General features: G+C 40.1%; 3 long non-coding RNA genes across 3 annotated transcripts; 2 read left to right on the forward strand and 1 right to left on the reverse strand.

Annotated features, from left to right (window-relative positions):
* Positions 1-1282: 1282 nt before the first annotated feature.
* Positions 1283-4274, forward strand: LOC116215102. Its single transcript, XR_004158406.1, has 3 exons — positions 1283-1382; positions 3503-3564; positions 3916-4274. It is a non-coding gene; the product is annotated as an uncharacterized LOC116215102 (long non-coding RNA).
* Positions 4275-5753: 1479 nt separating this feature from the next.
* On the reverse strand, positions 5754-9165 carry LOC116212863. The gene is made up of 6 exons (XR_004157957.1): positions 6960-9165; positions 6720-6801; positions 6530-6627; positions 6311-6411; positions 6118-6231; positions 5754-6029 (listed from the first exon to the last, which is right to left on the reverse strand). It is a non-coding gene; the product is annotated as an uncharacterized LOC116212863 (long non-coding RNA).
* Positions 9166-9235: 70 nt separating this feature from the next.
* Positions 9236-12529, forward strand: LOC116212862. Its single transcript, XR_004157956.1, has 2 exons — positions 9236-11023; positions 12271-12529. It is a non-coding gene; the product is annotated as an uncharacterized LOC116212862 (long non-coding RNA).
* The last annotated feature ends 1551 nt before the right edge of the window (positions 12530-14080 follow it).

A 14080-nucleotide genomic window follows, 5' to 3' on the forward strand; every position in this document is an offset into this window, starting at 1 on the left:
AGTATTACCATCCTTTAACTGGAGGAGGAATGACTGTTGCACTGTCCGATATTGTTCTTCGAAATCCCCTGCAAGGCTGTGACCTCTGCGAGATCTCAATGATACAGGCATCAGCTCTCTGCAAGTATCTCGAGTCATTTTATACCTTGCACAAGGCAAGTTGTCGAAAGACACTGACATTGTGAATCTACTATTAGGACCTTAATCAGTTTTTTAAGATTGTTTTATAACAGGCATTCAAGTCTTCGTTGGAAAAAATTCTAGATTAGAAGAAGAAAATTGATTACTATGCCCCTGTATGCTCTTGAGCTGTATGAAGATAAATATGTAGAAGTATTAGGAGAAAGTAGCAATGACGTCGTTTGCAGCCTGTTGCATCAACGAATTAATACATTAGCAGGGGCACTGAGCAAAGTCTTCTGTGCTTCACCTGACCCAGCAAGGAAGAAGATACGACAGGGCTCGCTCTATTACCTGAGTCTTGGGGAAGTATTCTCAAAAGGACCAATTACTCTTCTCTTAGGCTTGAACCCCCGTCGGCCTTTGCTCTTGGTACTCCATTTCTTTGATGTGGCAATTTATGCTGTTGGCTGCTTGATGCTGCCGTCCCTTCACCTGAGCGCATCTGGACCGGTGCCAGACTGATCTCGGTGAGTTCTTCTAGTCAGCTCTTGCAATTTTCTCATGTTTTTGTTTTCTACGTTTCCAAAATTGCTGTCAGATCATTTCCCCAGAATTCTGTCTTTCTAAATCTTTCAGGAAATTCAGCTTTGGTGTTTTCACTGCACAACATCTCTTCCTCAGCTGCGTTGAACGATCGTGGCACTTTCAAGTTAATGTTTGCCGACCACTGTTCACCTGTCAGTTGTTTCCGTGCTAGTTCTTGAAAACAAAAACCGTGAAACAGCGAAGAACCATTTCTAGAAAGCAATCCTGAAACAGTGCCATACATTCTCAAAAAGGCAATAACCTCGATGTGAGACACGGGTTGATTTTTTTAGACATGCATATATACACATATACATACATATGCTTATGTAATATACATTTATATCATCTATCATAATTTTTTGTGGCTGGAGAATTTATTAAAAAAAAAAAAAGAAATGGGTAGCAAGAGGCCCCACGTGGCCTTCCTTCCTCCCCCAGCAAACCCACCGCCATTGATTTCTCCCCTTTTCTTTCTTGCTCTGGTTTTCTGCTAGAAAAACAGAAAGAAACAGAGAAGAACTGGGGGGGGGGGGGGGGGGGGGGGGGGGGGGGGGGGGGGGGGGGGGTAGAGGAGAATTGAGGGAAATGGAGTAGGGAGAGTCGGGATGTGGGAAGGAAACCTTAGAATTGAAGCTGAAACGTGCATTTGCTTAGTTACTCAACATGGTTCGGTATGTTCAAGCTGAAATGGTTGTCTTTGCTGTGTTTGTTTGTCTCTTTCTAGTTGTTCTTAGGATTATCTTGCATGTGGCTGATATGGATTGTTTTATGTTGAATTTTACTTAAACAACTAGAGGGGTAAGCTCTTAAGATCAATCTATGCCTTCTTGAAAGTATGTATGTGTATTTATATATGTGCAGGCGTATGTATACATATATATATGCATATATCTTGTTTGTGTGTATATAAATATAAATATATGCAGGCGTATGTGTGTATATATATATATATGCATATCTCTTGCTTTTTGAGCTAATTGCAAATTAGAGGTTGGTCAAATAATTCCTAATAATGCCAATTCAGTTTCGACTTTGGGGAGTGTTTTCGCATAGAAATTTTCTCCTAGGATTAATTATTGTGAAGTTCAAGGGAAGAGTTGGAAGTTGGGAATTATTGTTTTATAGTATGAGATAAGTAGATCACAGGATGTAGATAGGAAATTGGTTGTTGCTGCGCCCTACCGTCTTCAATTGAGTTGGTTATATGATTATAAAGTGGTGAAATCAGCTGAAAATTTTAGTTATTCTTGATGGAAGTAACATTGAAATGGATGCTGTGTTGGTTACGGAGTAAAGAGTCGAGCTTGTTCTCTAACGTTAAGTTGCTTTTACTTGGCCAATCAATATTCTTAAGCCAATTGAAGTGCCATTTCTATGCTTTGTTATGCTTCCCTTGAGTGATTTCAATGTGTTATATGATATGGACATCTCACGTACATATGAGGCAAGTCGATGTGCTTTGAGTTATGCATATACATATCATTTTGCATCGTGCCCATTTAGAGAGTTGTCGGAAACCGAGAGAGGGAAAAGCACTTGTTAGTTAGGAACATCTTATGTTATAGCTATATCAATGTAGTAACAATGGAGTTGAACTGATGTATATCTATACTCTTATTTAGCGTATTATCTAACCTTTATGCTTGAACTTAATAGGGGTTTAGGAGACCGAGACTGTACACCCGAAAGGCTTGACTCATTGAGCTATCTTTTTTAGGGTTTTAGGGTACTTCATTCTATTGCGAAATGATATATATATATATATATATATGTTATGTGAGTACTCTATTTCCTTGATGTAATATAGTTATATAAATTATTTAAGAATAATAGTGTGATAGTTAAAGATTAAGAAATGGTCTTCCTAGGTTGTGTGAAATTTGAGAGATATTGTCCTTTTATATTTCATTTTGACTTGAGATATGCGGTGTGATTGTGTATGACATATGTGATGATAGTGTGATACCATTGTAATGTGATTTGGATTGTGCTTGTGTATACTGATATTGCTTGATTATAGCCATGGGGCCCGAACTGCCGCTAGACTTGGCGGAATAAAAACTGCGGCTCAAACGACCGCTAGACTCGGCGGAATAAAAAATGCAGCTCGAACGGCCGCTGGACCCAACGGAATAGAAAATGGGGCCCGAACGGCCGCTCGACCTAGCGGAATAGAAAATGGGGCTCGAACGGCCGCTGGACTCGGCGGAATAGAAAATGGGGCCTAAAGGGCCACTGGACCCGGCATAATAGAAAAAAGGGGCCTGAATGAGATGTGCCGGGTCACGGTACCGTCCTAACTTGTTACAAGGAAATGCAATCGTATGGCTATATTGATTGGTTATGTTGTATATTGTTTGTTTGATATGTTTATTGGAGATCTAATGATTGTTGAGATTGTCTGAAGATATTCTATGAAAGCCATGTTGTTAGTAAAGTTAATCTGTCAAGTGATTGTCTTGTGAGTTTCTATGGAACGCTAATGAATGAAAATTTGATGTGTATGTGATATTGGATATTAGAGAGATGGTTGGAAGAGCTGTGTGTATTTATTAGTAGAACTTAAATTTAGTTACTATATTGGATATAATTATTATTATAGTTTGTATCTATATATATATATATACATTGTATGTGTGCGAGTGAACTGATAGTTGGATTTGACGTAATTGTATTATTTATTTAAATATTTGATTGTTTGCAATTAAATATTCATTTAATAATAAGTTATTTTGCTTTGGAATATAGTACTCACTGAGATGCAGCTCACACCTTGCATATATTTTTCCAGATAAGCCTCTAGCTGTGCGGAAGAACCACTTTTTGATATCGAGGATCAGCTCGGAGGACTAGGTAGGGACCTTAGTTATTTGATAAGTATTCTTTTTGTATAGAATGTATTGAATATGTTACGACCCGAAATTTTTTGTTTAGCTTGGATTAGTGATGTGGTTGAGAAAAGAAAATTTCACTCTTTTGAGATGCATATTCATATTAGAGCTTGCTGGATTGGTTGTATATTTTTGGGAGTTTATGGAAAGCCGACTTTATGTGAATAGTTATGAGATAATGGATATCGAAGAAATATAGGGGAAATTCAGCTGAAATTTCGGGTCTTGACACTTGAGCTCAATCCTGATTTGATCAAATCATCTTCCCTCATGATGATGCACTTAGGATGCTTAAAATTGCTATTATCTGCAGGGCGCCTCGGGTATCATATTCTTCATCATCAAAGCTGAAGGAGTGAGGCAAATGTTCTTCCCCGCCTCTGTACCAGCATATATATTATCGAGCCCCCTGGTTCACTGAACATCCCAAGAACAACCATTAGCAGCAATCCAATGTGTCTTTCCCTCGTGATGAGCTTTCGGGCTCCATGTCCACTGAGAACGGGAAAATTTTTTTTTGAAGAAGAATGGACTTCCATTTTGGTCTAATTTAGGACTTGTGCATATCCTCTGTTCTTAGTCCAAAAGTGTGTGAAATTGTATAAATTTGCTGATTATTTCTCGATGTGTTTTACATGGACTCGCGAAGCACTCTCTATTAATGAATCTCGGTCTTCCCATTGCTTTCTTCTTCTTCTCGTTATTGCAATCATGGCACCAACCAGCAAACAAAATTTTTTATTCCAGAATGGTTGTGAACTCGAACAGTTGTTGAAGATGTGCTAACAATGTAGACGTGGACAATTGCTAAGCTTTAACAATTTCAAAACAAAAGTTCAAGCTGTGAAGAATATACAATTACACAAGACATCGTATTTCAAAACTCAAAATAATGATAACAGAAACCAGGTTTCAGATTATCTAATGAAGAAATGATATCGCTTTCAAGTGTACTACAAAAGAACACAAAAAATGGGTAAAGCCTGGGCCACCAAATCTCAGGCAGAAGATCCCCTTCCCTTAATCCTTATTAAGTCAAGTTTGCTCTCCGCCCTGGGCCCTATTTATTTGCCGTTTGACATATTTTCTAGGAGAAACAGTCGGAGGTTTAAACTGCTCCCTACTCCACGCCTCATCGTTCTTTCCTTACAGAAAAAGAATAATAATAATATTTTTGCGAGCATCTTAAATGCCTATTTCCAGTAGGGAGTGGCATTGTGCAATGTGTAAACAGTAAACGAGTGGCAGTCTGACTATCAAGATCAGATTGTCAAGGCCACAGATAGCTGACTTCCACTACCTGTCAAGACCTAAAACCGAGTAAGTCGAGTTCTCCCTCGGAGCTGTCCTGTAATGAGTCCATTAATCTCTGAAGTATGTTTCAGCATTCCAATGCCAATCATACAGCTGCTGATATGCCTCTGCGCCACATTTTCTCCACCGCTCGTAGTTCCTTTTGTGTTTGTTCCACTCTCTGTTAAATATATGCTGCATGCGTCCGATACGCTCCTACAGTTGCGAGCCAACAGAACCAAATTATTGCAACACGTATCTCAGTATCATCTACGGGTCTTTCTATTCAAACGCTTCCGCCCACGGTCAAGGAAAGCAAAACACATAAAAGAAAGGATGGAGATATGAAACCCACCACTCTCTCCTTTTCTTTTAATACTCCTCCTGCAGGCGGATCCTCATGAAATGCTGGCCTGAAAGCTCTTGATGACTGTGATTGTGGCCGTGATTGTGATCTGCTCAGCTTTTGCGATGCAACCTCATAAACTCCGCAAGTTTGCGCGAACATCATATAATACCTCATTAACAAGTAACTTCTGAAAATCAATTTATCATTGTTATATTAATCTAGTGCGCGCGCGATGGCTCGAACTCCGTACCGAAAAGCAGTAAACACATAACCAAGGAATATCATAGCAAAGAGAAATCTCCCTGAGCATATATATAGATTGAATCAACAGTCCACCACATAGTTCGACTTACTTCATTATTAGTCTTTCGATCTTTGTCAGCAGAAATATGCAGAACTTAATATCATTGGACTACATGCAAGAAACATCCTCGTGCAATGTTGTTGTTTCCCGCTTATCTCTGTTTTGATTTTTTTTTGTCCAGGATAAATGCACATACAGGGCCAATATCAGTTGCAAAATGTTGTTTCCTAAAGTTCCATTCACAAAAGTATACATCAATGTTCCTTGCTGATGTCCGTGTACAGGTAATTCAACAAGCGAACAACAATAGTTTGCATTCATGCAGATCTACTCAACATGATTGAACCAGGAAGTTCGCCCTTAGAATTGCAGATCTCCTCACTTGATCTCCACGGTCCTCCTGAACTAGACTTCGATGACAACCGTCTGAATCCCAACGAAAGTGTTGTACAGCATCCTGCGCACGGCCTCAGCATCTGATCTGTTCATGACAAGTCGAAAATTTAGTTAGCATCTTCGATTTTCGGAGAATTTGAACTAAATGCTGATGAATTGACCAGTCTGATTACCTCTTGTCCTTGTATGTTATGCTACCGACTGGTGCAACTACTGCAGCAGTTCCAGTGCCAAAGACTTCCATCAGCGCCCATCAGTTCTTCCACCAGAATAGCTTGTTCCTCGACCTGGTGTCACAACCGCATTTCTGCTTTAGAAAATGCCCGGTGATCAGTTGAATATGAAAGATGAGAGAAATTTAAGTACCTGGTACCCGAGATCACGAGCAATTTCTATTGTGCTTTTCCTTGTGACACCAGAGAGCTGGATCGTCCCGTTTGTGGTGGGAGAGTTGAAATTACTTTATCCTAAAAATAGAGAGCAAGTGATACTGAGTCAACTGAGAATGTCTAATAACTTTGTATCTTACAATGAATATTCGTCCTCTCGATAAAAGTACTATAAAAATGGTTATCGTATTGGTACCTTCACCATGAAAATGTTGCACGAGGAAACCTACAAAAGGTACATGACATGACATTGGAAAATCCTCTGCCTTTTGCTCTCTTTATTGGTTTCAGAACCTGCAGAACATATTTATAACAAATTATAGTTCATCCCGTACTCCCTGGGCAATGAAGCAGTAAAATTATCAAATACAAATTCACTTGCTTACCCGTGCATAACAGTCTTCACGCCTCCAGTCCGTCCTCGAGATGCTTGGTCATACTCGTCATCAACATATATATTCAAGGGTGCTGTAAACATAATGGACGTATCTCTGAGCCTTTAAGTCATATCTTCTTCCCTTAGCCGAAGACAACGTTTTACGAGAAAAGAAAACACTGGCACCTTTGAAGTAATTACAAATGGGTGAAGTGTGTATATAAGTAACATGCAGAGAACCTTTAATTACCGGCTGGTTATGGTTTAACTTAGCGTCTGCTTTTTTGGGTATGCCTGCATCGCATATCGGAATGGCACTTAGGGTGGGGCAGTGTGTGTTCGTTGCTGCCTCACTCGGCGTCATGGCTATCGCCGGGGATTTCACCAATATCACGGCTTACATGTAATACCTGTTAGCATTACCCTACGTATAATGCATAAATCAATCCAATCTTATGAACTGCTTAACAAAAGTCAAGTGATCTCTTCACCCAAGTAAGTAATTCATGATCCAATAGTCAAGTCAAATGTTCAACTAATAGCAAAAAGAACCTAAAAACCAGGTGGGTTTGATAACCAAAATTAAGTGTTGAAATTAATTTTTCAACACTTGATTCAATTCAACTTGTTTGGTAAATGCAATTCAAATTGACTTATTGATTAAATTATGTAAAAAATCTATGGGTGATGACTTAATCAATTAAGTAAAAATTTTCTACCTTTTTTTTTCTGAATTAATGAGCTCAACAGGGGTCAATTTTCTGATATTTACAGTGAGACCTCTAAACATTTTTGTAATTGCAATTTAGTCATTTCTTCATTTTTGGTCAAAAATCGTAGAGAGAGAAAGGAGGGGGGTCAGGGGAAGAGTGACCGAACGGTAGGGGCGGTGGTGGCCCCAATCCCGGCCACCATTGCCTAGGGTGAGGTTGCCGACAACCTCTACTCTTGCTGGAGACCTCACCTTGGTCGGTGGTGGGCGGGAGGCTTTTTTCCAGCGCCTCCACTGCTTTTAACGATGCAGAGGGGCTTTTCTTGCAATGCAACAGAGTGAAGAAACAGCCGGTCCTGCTTTCAGCGCATCTCCCGCTGCTTTTACCTTATGCAGAGAGGCCTTCTTGCAACAGCGTCAACACCTCCTACATTTCAGCACCATTCTACGATTCCAACCCCTCAGGGTACCTTCATCAATCCATTCAATCTTGCTCTTTTCTATCAACGCTATTTTCTAGTGGCCACCCAAAAGAACCACTCAATTCACTGGGCGCTCTGCTTAAGACATTCGGTTTTCTTTCCGCTTGACCCCCTTTCCTCTGCCCCTGCCCTCCTCCAAGCCTCAAACTTCGCCTTACTATGCCCCATCCTCTTGAGGTTTCTGTTGATCGCTGCAGCCTTACCCCAACTTGACCCTGTCACTTGAACGATCATCTTGCCTCAATTTGCCGCAAGATGTAGTGAGCCGCTGCAATTCACTGACCGGCCTCCTTCAGAACACTATTTGCTAGGGGCTACTGCTGCTCTGGACTCTACCCTTTGTTGTTAGATCTCCCCTCACCATTGTGACTTTTCTTCCAATGTCATTGCCTTGCCCCTGTCCATGGGTCGTACTTATGTTGCTGATGGGATCGAAAAGATCATTTCACGTATTGCTTTTGTCTGAATTGAGTGTTTGCCCGAATGTTTCTTGTTAAATTGTGGCCTTGTTTCTAATTTTGGCCCCATCTACATTCAGACTATTTTCTTTTCGTCTGATGCACCGGCATGCATGAGTGACGAGGCAATATTCACCGGCATGCATGAATGATGAGGCAATATTTACTATGGACGCCCCCTTCGTTAGTTGGTCTCCTAAATCCCTCTTCAAGTATCTCCTTGTAACGCCAAAACCATAAAAGCCAGCACCTGACCGCAAACACTCCTGCCCAGCACCCCGGCATCTCCATACTCCCCGTTTTTTACGGATTAAAGACCAACCAGTCCTCGAGGGAAAGAGAGAAGAAGGGTTGACGAAAACCCTAAAGGACAATCTTCAACCAGAGGTCTCGGGTGCGCATGCAATCCCGCAGGACATGGATTACTGTCTCCTCTTCCCTCCCACACGATGACAAAGCGCCGAGGTGGAGATGTGGCGGGCTACCAAATTAGCGTTAGTCATCAGCCCATTATACGCCACTAGCCACAAAAAACTTGGTACCTGTTGAGGGCTCCTCCACTTCCATATAAGCTTCCACAAAGGCTTGGAGTCATCCCACTCATCCTCCACAAGAAGAGCACATGCCGAAGCAACAGAGAAGGATCCGGAGGAGTCTCGATTCCATACAATAGCCCAATGACCTTGATTATTGACGGAGGGGTAGGAGGCTGTGAGACCTGATATTTTTTTAATTTCAAATAGTACTTTACTTACATGTTTATATACATGTATACATATATATTATAAACGTATGGCTGAAGCATCAGGGGAAATAAATAAATAAATAAAAATAGAGGGTGGAGGCATGGGCTCCACATGTCCCACAATTCCTCCCCTCATCTCCACCGACCTATCATTCATTTCATATATTTTGCTTTCTTTTTCTTCTTTGCTGGGCGGTACTGGAGGGAATGGAAGGGAAACAGAACAAAAAAAAAACAGAGGAAAACAGAGAGGGGGCACGAGAGAGAAACAGAGAGAGACAGAGTGAGGGAGAGAAACGATGAGAAGGAGAGAGAGAGGGAGGACAAGAGCAAGAGCAAGAGCTCGAAAGCACGGGAGGAAGGCTCATAGCTCAGCATGCATGAGTTCAAGGGAGAGGAAGATGGAAAGTAACAAATTGGGTAACGTTCAAAGGGAAGAAGTTTGTTTGCTCACAATTTCATTATAGACGCTGATTTGATTAGTTAAGCTTTTTATCTGATTGTGTTCTTCTTGTGAAATTGGAAGTGTTAGGTAAGTGGAATTACGAAATTGAATGACAGATTTGGGTGAAATTAAGCCAAAAAGGAATTTAGGTTGGAACTAAATAGGTTATTAGGTAGTTGATTGTTCTTCTTCCAAATTTGTTTGTTTTGGTTCAATTGTACTGTTCTTGCTGTGAAGTTCGAATTAATAGCTAATTAGATTGTTTAATTAAATGGTGGAAGAGGAGTATGATATGTAAGAGTATATGGGAGACCTTGAATACATCCTTCTTGGTATGAATTTAGAAGCAACGGGTTAGTTGGATTACTAAATTAGAGAAATTGATGGAACACCTTAGACCAGCACATTTGAATGTTTAGTGAATTGAACTTGGATAAATTGATAATGCTGGAAATTACTTATGATTACCTTGTTCTTGTTGATTTAGTGGTTGTATTGAGAATTTAGTGGCTGTATTGAGAATTGGTTCTCTTTCAAGCTTTTGTCCGTCATTGCTGGAACAAGATTTTGAATTTGGTGGTAATGAGTTAGTGGAATTTCCATATTTGATTGAGAAGGTGATATGTCGAAACGAAAGAGTAGATAGTGGATTTCGATAGTATAGGGGAATTTGGATGAAATTATTGATGTAGTCGATTGTTTGAGCTTTGCCCTTTTCAATTAATATGATTGGGTTTTTTTTTTATCATTTAGTTATTATTGAAATCTGACGATAGGAAACATATTTTCTCTTAATGTGAAAAATGTACTTTCCTTATCTTTTAAGGCTACTAGGGATTTAGGATGGTCTTGTCTTACTAATTTTAGTGAATTAGGATTTTGTTTAATCGTGATGGGATAAGCATGCCAAGTTGGACATTGAGGAATGTGTTAAGGTTTATAAGGATTTATTTATTTGATTGCTCAAGTAATCTGTGAGTTTAAAGTTTGTTAAAGGGTGATTCCTGGCATAAGACAAATCGGTATTGATTGGTTGTTAATGTTGATGGAAATTAAATATGGAATTTACTGACTTATTTATTTGGAATATATGGTTATCTTCTTTAGCTTTTAATACGGTTTTGGTGTTCGTATGTATTTGGTCTTTATTGAATCTCTCATTTACCTTGAAATTGACAAGAGCAATCAGGTTTGTTTAAATAAGAATTATGGAGATTGTTTTAGGTAGTTTTTGGACATAGATGAAAAATGGACATAATGAATATGAGGTGTATATATATATATATATATATATGAATCGGGACTTATTGGAAATAATAGGCTCTAAAGAAGATTGTGGGAGGTATTGGAAGTCCCTGTGATGGTGCTATATTTTTATTATTTAATCTAATGCTTGCAAATAATAGGGCTCGTGGAGACTGAATTCTCGCACTCTGAAGGGTTGACTCAGTGAAATGACTTTGACAAGTTCGGTGAGTACTTCATTCCATTGTGAAATGATATATATATATATATATATTATGTGAGTACTCTATTTCCTTGTAAAATGATGTATTATAGTTATATAAATTATTTAGGAAGAATATTATGATAGTTAGAGATTAAGAAATCAGTCTTGCTATGTTGTATGAATTGACTTGAGAGATATTGTCCGTTTATGTTTACTTTGATTTGAGATATGCAGTGTGATTGTTTATGTTGATTGTTTATGTTGATTGTGTATGAGATATGTGATGATAATGTGGTACCATTGTAATGTGATTGAGATTGTGCTTGTGTATGATGATATATGAGGTGCGATGGCATGGTTGCAATTGTTTATGCTTGTGATTGTTGTTTGATTATAGCCATGGGACCGCTGATCCGACGGTATATAAATAGGACGCCTAGATCGCTGATCCGGCGGGATACAAAAAGAGACGCCTAGACCGCTGATCCGGCGGGAAACAAAAATGGACGCCTAGACCGCTGATCCGGCGGGATACAAAAAGGGATGCCTAGACCGCTGATCCGGCGGGATACAAAAAGGGACATCTAGACCGCTGATCCGGCGGATATAAAATGGACGTCTAGACTGCTGATCCGGCGGGATACAAAAAATGGACACCTAGACCGCTGATCCGGCGGGATACAAAAAAGGGATGTCTAGACCGCTGATCCGACGGGATACAAAAATGGACGCCTAGACTCCTACTGCCGGAGGATAATGGGCAGCCCCCGCTTATGAGAAATGAAGTGAGGAATTTGTGGATATGAGTGCAGGGTCACGGTACCGTCACAACTCTGTTGCGAAAAAATACAACCCTATGGCTATATTGATTTGGTTGTGTTGTATATTGTTTGTTTGGTTTGATTGCTGTAAATGTGATGATTATTACGATTGTCTGAATTATTCTATGGAAACCGTGTTGTTAGCTAATTTGATTTAGTTAGGCTATGAGTACAAGGTGATGTTGAGTTAATAGTTAATTCTAATAATAGTTTTATATGGTTATAAAGGCAAGTGATTGTTTATGAATGAATTTAGTAATCATTTGTACGTATTGTGTAATATGCCGTGTTAGTGAATTAATTGATATACTTGGTTATGCTAGTAATATCTATATGAGTATCTTGTCGTTTAAAATATATTTATTACTCAATACTTATTCATTTTGCTTTAAAATTTAGTACTCACTGAGATGCAGCTCAAACTTTGTATATATATTTTTTTTTCCAGATAAGCTTCCGATTGCACAGAAGAACCACTTTTTGATATCGGGGATCAGCTCGGAGAACTAGGTAGGAATCTTAGTTATTTAATAGATATTCTTTTTGTATAAAAGAGATTTGAAAATGTTACGATCCGAAAATTTTGTTTAGTTATATCACTGATGTGAGAGTGAAAAAGAAATCTCCGGAAAAGTGTGTATACATATTAGAGTTATGGATTTGGTTATATACTTTGGAAATGTATAGGAAACAGGTCTTTATGTGAATAATTTTTATGTGATAATGAATTCGAAGAAATACAGGGAAAATTTTACCGAAATTTCGGGTCGTGATAGAGGCTTAATTGTAGCGATCTTCAAGGCCGTCATGGGATCCACTAGGTGACCAAAAATCGTGAAGTCCCAATGACCTTGATTATTGACGAAGTCCCAAACGGGACAACCAAGTCCCAATGAACTGCATCCCTAACAGGTCTAACGGTGACACTGATCAATTTAGAACAGCCAGGAACGCAAAAGTCCTCCCAAAAAGGGGCAGAGGTGCCATTGCCAATAGCCCAACTCCCACCCTCCGCCACACTATTCCAAGCTCTAAAGATTGCTTTCCAGAGCCATGAATCCGAGCTCGACAGCTTCAACTGAAAGTCATCGAGGATCCTTCGAGTATACTTGCCCTTCAGCACTCAGACCCACAGATCATTCAACCTAATATGGAACTTCCATCCCGTCTTTGCCAACAGAGCGTCATTAAACAGCTCAAGGTTTCTCAAACCCAGCCCACCCCAATCCACCGGCTGAGTAATGGAGCTCCAATGCTCCAGATGAACCTTCCTTTGATCAACATGGTGGCCCCAAACAAAGCTCCGACACAAACGATCAATCTTCGCACAAAACCGCAACTGCAACCAGAAATTTCAGAACAGCATTGAGTAAGTACATAGGACTAGAGAACCGACCTGGTTAAACTTACTCAACCTGCCATGGATAGTGAAGCTGCATCCCATCTGCTTAATCGGGACTAAACATGATCTATAACCTGCTGAAAATGCTCCCTACAAACCCTCCCGTGCACCAGCAGGATTCCTAGATATTTCCCTAGGGACTAGAAGACGGAGATAGAAGCTTCCCTAGCAAGGCTTTCCTGACAATCCGCGGGTACATTCTGAGAGAAGAAGATTTTAGACTTGGCTGCACTAATCTTCTGACCCGAAGTCGCGCAAAACCTATCCAAGATCCTTTTGACCTGAAGCACCTGGGCCATCAAAGCTTCTGCAAAGAGAAATAAATCATCTGCGAACATCAAATGTGAGATAAAAGAACCCGACCTGCCCACCCCCATAAGGCGCTACCTCCCATCAGACACTGCAACGTTAATCAAGTGAGCGAGACGTTCAATAACTCTGGACAAATAAATAAGGAGAGAGAGGGCAACCCTATCCGATTCCTCTTCCCATCTGAAATGGCTCAGTAAAGGGAGCCGTTCCACAAAACTTGCTTTGTGGGGGTAGCGACACAGTCCATAATGACTCGCCTCAGCTTGTCGGGGAGCCCGGCTGACTCCAGAGTCTCCCAAATGAAATCCCACCTCAAACGGTCGATTGCTTTCTCCAGGTCAACCTTGATTGCTACAAATCTTTTGCCTCTCCTTTTGAGCGGAGACATCATATGAATCAGCTCCTGGACGGTAATTATATTATCTTCGATGTGACGGCCCGGGACAAAGCTGGTCTGATTCAGCGCAACAAGATCAATCATCACCTTACGAAACCTATTAGCGATGAGCTTCTTGATCAGCTTGTAAGCAACATTACATAAGCT

Source organism: Punica granatum, chromosome 7, assembly GCF_007655135.1.
Source record: "Punica granatum isolate Tunisia-2019 chromosome 7, ASM765513v2, whole genome shotgun sequence".
NCBI classification, from domain to species: domain Eukaryota; kingdom Viridiplantae; phylum Streptophyta; class Magnoliopsida; order Myrtales; family Lythraceae; genus Punica; species Punica granatum.